The 5,000-nt window shown below is 47.2% G+C and overlaps 1 pseudogene across 1 annotated transcript in view; it reads left to right on the top strand.

Annotated features, from left to right (window-relative positions):
* LOC308151807 (catenin delta-2-like) overlaps positions 1 to 5,000 on the top strand; it is a 78,071-nt pseudogene that overhangs the window by 33,925 nt on the left and 39,146 nt on the right. The gene's annotated exons all lie outside the window — the stretch shown is intronic.

The following is a 5,000-nucleotide window of genomic DNA, read 5'->3' as shown; positions in this document are numbered from 1 at the left end:
ATCAGCAGGAACAACAGTCAACTATGACCTGCTGAAGTTTATTTTTTTAAATAGTGAGCCTGATGAGATCCCTAGACATTGAGTGGTAACTGTTGTGAGAAGTGCAGGAGAGATGAGAGGTAGAGAGGTGATTTTCCCAGGATATGTGAAGATCCGTGAATATATTTTTGTATCTCTTTCTTATTAATGAAAATGAGCGCTGATACAACAATGCATGTGAACAATGCTTTGGCAAAAAAAAAAAAAAAAAGAGAGAGGCTGGCGGAGGTAGAAATCGGAGGATGGGCTCGTTGTAAAGCGTGGGACGGAATGTGGAATGGTATCACACACACGTCTGTCTGGGGAATGGTATCGAAACGAGACGTGTGTGTGAGTTTGAATGATACCGTTCCTCATTCCGTGCCATGCTTTCTAACGAACCCGACCTCCGATTCCTACCTCCCCCGGCCTCCCCTGACAGAGACCTCCAGAATGTTCCATGGAGAGAGCTTTCTTGCTGAGTATGAGATATGGTAAACGTCAGCTTCGAGCTTTAAGCACACACACTCCTCCGAACAGGTCTTACAGGTGTTTTAAACATTATGATATTCCGCCAATTTCCTGTCTTATAAGAGAGAGGAAATTGGCAGTATTTAAAACACACCTGTGAGACAGTTCAGAGTGGGAGATCTTAACACATCTCCTGGCTGCCTTATGCTTCAGTACCATTACTGTAAACGACAGAAGGAATGTCAAGTTTTACTTCTGAACAGAAACCAGGCAGATGGTGAATAACAGGGGACAGGCAGGTAGGAAGGCTGTGAATGAGCCAATCAGACGCTCTCTTGACTGGTCTGAACACCTGTGAATGCTCCAATCAGAGGGTAGATGAGAGAAGTGAGAATCTGCATTCAGTACATCTGCAGTCTCAAACACGTCTCAAACACACACACACACACACACACACACACACGCAAGCACACGCACGTTCACATAGAGCCGGCGTCTAATGATCGCAAGGTCGGCGGCAGATCGACAGTTCGAACCCCGGCTGGTTACATGTCGAGGTGTCCTTGGGCAAGACACTGAACCCCCAAATTGCTCCCAGTGAGTGGGCCGGCCGGCCAGTGCCTTGCATGGTAGCTTGGTGTGTGAATGTGTGTGTGAATGTGTGTGTGAATGAGAGGCCGTTGTAAAGAGCTTTGGAATAAGGCGCTGTATAAGTGTAAGTTTGTATAAGTGTTACGTCTTCTGCCTGGACTAACAGTAATAAGGATGCATGAACAAGGAGCTCCAGTTTTCATAACTTTACTGTCAACGTCAAGTTCAACAACAACATGTACATATCAATACGCACCCACAGTATAGCAACAACATAAAATAGTCCCATGCCTATTGCATACATAACAATTCCTCCCTTCCAGCATTGATGTAACCCCTAAACATCACAAAGTAAACAGTGTGTTCAGTAACTAACCATAACAGAAATATGATGCTCTATCAAAGGTAAGTTAGTCAGTCCTGACTACAATTCAAGTCTCTGAGGTGCTCTGCGATTTCTCTCAGGGTAACGCCTTGGTTGAGAACCAGAGCCAGTGGCCCTCAGTTGAGGTTCAACAGCCTGTGCAGGTTCAGCATCATTATCAGTGTCAAAGTCCTCTGGTGTTGCCAGAGTAGACTCATCCGAGTCTGGAGGTGCCACTGATTCCTTAGCTGTGGTATTGCGAGCTGTTACATCCAGTAGCTGGTCAACATGCCTGCGCCAGACGATGTCAGGCCCTACACTCACGGTGTAAGTCAGTGGTCCTGTCCGTGACAGAACCTCACCAGGCTGCCATTTCTGGTTGTTACCTCTATAGTCTCTGGCAAGCACTTTGTGTCCAACACTGAAAATCCTCAGTTGCCGTTGTGTCTGTCCACTAGAACACTGCTTCTCCAACACATGTTTGCGGATGTCTGGTTTTAGCAAATACAAACGCGATCTGAGGTTCCTGCCCATGAACAGCATAGCCGGCGTCTGGCCCGTTGTGGCATGAGCTGTGTTTCGGTAAGCCAGCAGGAAGTTTGCTACTTTCTGTTGTAACACTGTTCCATCCTTCCCACTTGCTTTCATTGACTGCTTGAAAGATTGTACAAAACGTTCCGCCAAGCCGTTAGTTGCAGGATGGTGAGGAGCTGAGGTAAGGTGTTTGACACCATTCCGTTTGAGGAAACTCTGGAACTCCTCTCCAGTGAATATACTCGCGTTGTCACTCACCAGTTGTTGGGGCAGCCCTGTGCGGGAGAAGAGTGTGCGCAGTATGTCCACTGTTTTAGTAGATGTGGCCTGTTTCACTTTGAAGACTTCGGGCCACTTTGAATGGGCGTCAACCATAATAAGGAACATCCGATCCATGAAGGGCCCTGCGTAGTCTATGTGAATACGTTGCCACGGGGTAGTGGGCCATTCCCATGTGTGGAGGGGTGCCGTCTGGGGTTGGCGCTGTATCTGTTGGCATCCACTGCAGGTCTTAGCCAGGTCCTCTATTTGACCGTCTATGCCAGGCCACCAGACATAGCTTCTAGCAAGGCTCTTCATCTTAACCACACGAGATGCCCTTCGTGTAGTGATTCCAACACTCGTGAACGCAGCTTGGGTGGCACAATGACACGCGTACCCCACATGACACAGCCTTGACACACTGATAGCTGGTCACGACGGGTGGAGTACTCAGGTAGCTGGAGGTAGCCCTGTGTTGGCCATCCATTCACTGTCAACTCATATACTTTAGACATGGTAGGATCTCTGTTGGTCTCCATTTGTATCTGAGCTCTTGTGGCAGGAAGTGACTCCAGTTGGGTCAAGTGGAACGCGTCAGCTGGATCCGTTGTGTCCTCCACAGGGTGTGCATCGTGTGGGAGGCGTGAGAGTCCATCGGCGTTTCCATGTTGTTTAGTTCCTTTAAACTCAATGGTGTAGGTGTGCGCACCCAGAAACAGAGCCCATCTTTGTAAGCGTGCTGCTGTCATTACTGGGATACACTTTTGAGGGTTAAAGATTGATACCAGGGGCTGATGATCTGTGATCAATGTGAAGTGCTTTCCATATAGATATTGATTAAACTTCTTCACCCCCCATACTAAACTCAAGGCTTCTCTGTCAATTTGAGCATAGTTGCGTTCTGCCGAGTTGAGAGATCTTGACGCGAAAGCGATTGGTCGCTCAGCTCCATCAGGCATTTTGTGTGAGAGCACGGCGCCAATACCATACGGGGACGCATCGCAGGCCAGGCGCAGGGGGAGACCGGGGTCAAAGTGCGTCAAGACCTCTTCTGAGGTGATTAGCTGCTTAGCAGTCCCAAATGCTCGTTCACAGTCCTTTGAACACTTCCATTTCCTGCCCAACTGTAACAAACAGTGTAAGGGGTGCAAAACAGTGGAGAGGTTTGGCAGAAACTTGTGGTAATAATTAATAAGGCCCAGGAAGGAGCGCAGCTGGCTCACATTCTCTGGTTTTGGTGCTCTCAGAACAGCATTGATTTTGTCCTGAGATTTGTGGAGGCCATGTCTGTCGATGGTGTGACCACAAAACTCGATGGAGTCTTTGAAAAACTCGCATTTCTTCTTGTTTGCTCTCAGTCCGTATTCCTCCAATCTGGACAGGACTGTCTTCAGGTTTGCCAGGTGTGTCCCATCATCAACTCCAGTGATAATGATGTCGTCCAGATAGCATTGTGTGCCCGGTATCCCTTGGAGTACTTGATCCATAGCACGTTGCCATATCGCTGGGGCACTAGATATACCAAAGACCAATCTGTTGTACTGGTAAAGGCCTTTGGTGGTGTTTATGGTCAGGTACTTTCTTGATGACTCCTCCACCTCCATCTGCAAGTATGCCTGAGCAAGGTCTATCTTTGAGAAACGCTCTCCACCCGCCAGGGACGCAAAGATATCATCTATGCGTGGGAGGGGATACTGATCTGCATGCAGGACAGGATTTACTGTGACCTTGAAATCACCACAGATTCGTAGGTTGCCCAGTCACACCAGTCGACCTTGGAGAGAATACCTTGGTCCTCCAAGTGCTGGAGCTCCGCCTCCACCTTGGGGCGAAGGGCGGACGAGCCTTGTGAAACTTGGGTTTTCCCATGGGAGATATTTTCTCACCTGTGTACGTTTTCAACATCACCGAGGTAGGTTTTAGTTTCAGATATGATTTTACGACCTGTCTCTTTAAGAGAGTGAAGTTCGGCATGACAACTCAACACTTGAATCACTTGAATCAGTTTCACTGACCTGATGTACATTTCTGTCTCTCTTTCCTGTTTTCTTTTGGTATGATGTCTTATCACATGGCTTTGATTTGCACATTTTCTGTACGTGTCCTCTTTTGTTGCACTGTCTACAGTCTTTATCTTTGAATCAGCAATCAACTGGGTCATGTGACTTGTTCCCACACCGATAGCATGCCATTGGCTTGTCATCCCTTTTTGTGTGCATTTTATTCACAGAGCATTCTCCCATATATTTCTTTTGCAGTTGAACCGAGTCTTTTGCAACAGTTTCCATTGACACGGCGATGTCACACGCGGTCTCCAGTGTCAGATTCTTTTTGGTCAAGAGCCTTTTCTGCGTGCCTTCATTGTGCAATCCGCAGACGAGCCTGTCTCTGAGCGCATCCGATAGTCCCGGCCCAAATTCACAGTGTTCAGCCAGTCTACGGAGCTCCGCGATATAGTCCGCTACAGACTCGGTTTTGTGTTGATCTCTCTTATGAAATCGGAAACGTTCGGCTATCACAGGTGCAGGTCCCATACTAGCGTGACTACACCCACTGAGGGGGCTAAAATAATATATAGTAGTGTATGAATGTATGACATGTATCACATAGTGTGTAAGAAATGTAAATCTTTACCTTTTCTTTTGACTGTTTTCCCCTGCTTTCATATTCATTCTATGCTTGTATATGTTTTTATATTCACTTTATGTTCTTATTCCTGTTGTAAAGCACTTTGAGCTGCATTTCTTGTATGAAAGGTGCT

Source organism: Nansenia antarctica (assembly GCF_963989245.1).
Source record: "Nansenia antarctica genome assembly, chromosome: 2".
In the NCBI taxonomy this organism is placed as follows: domain Eukaryota; kingdom Metazoa; phylum Chordata; class Actinopteri; order Argentiniformes; family Microstomatidae; genus Nansenia; species Nansenia antarctica.
Note: the sequence above shows the minus strand (reverse complement) of the source record. Positions and strands in the feature narration are given on the sequence as shown.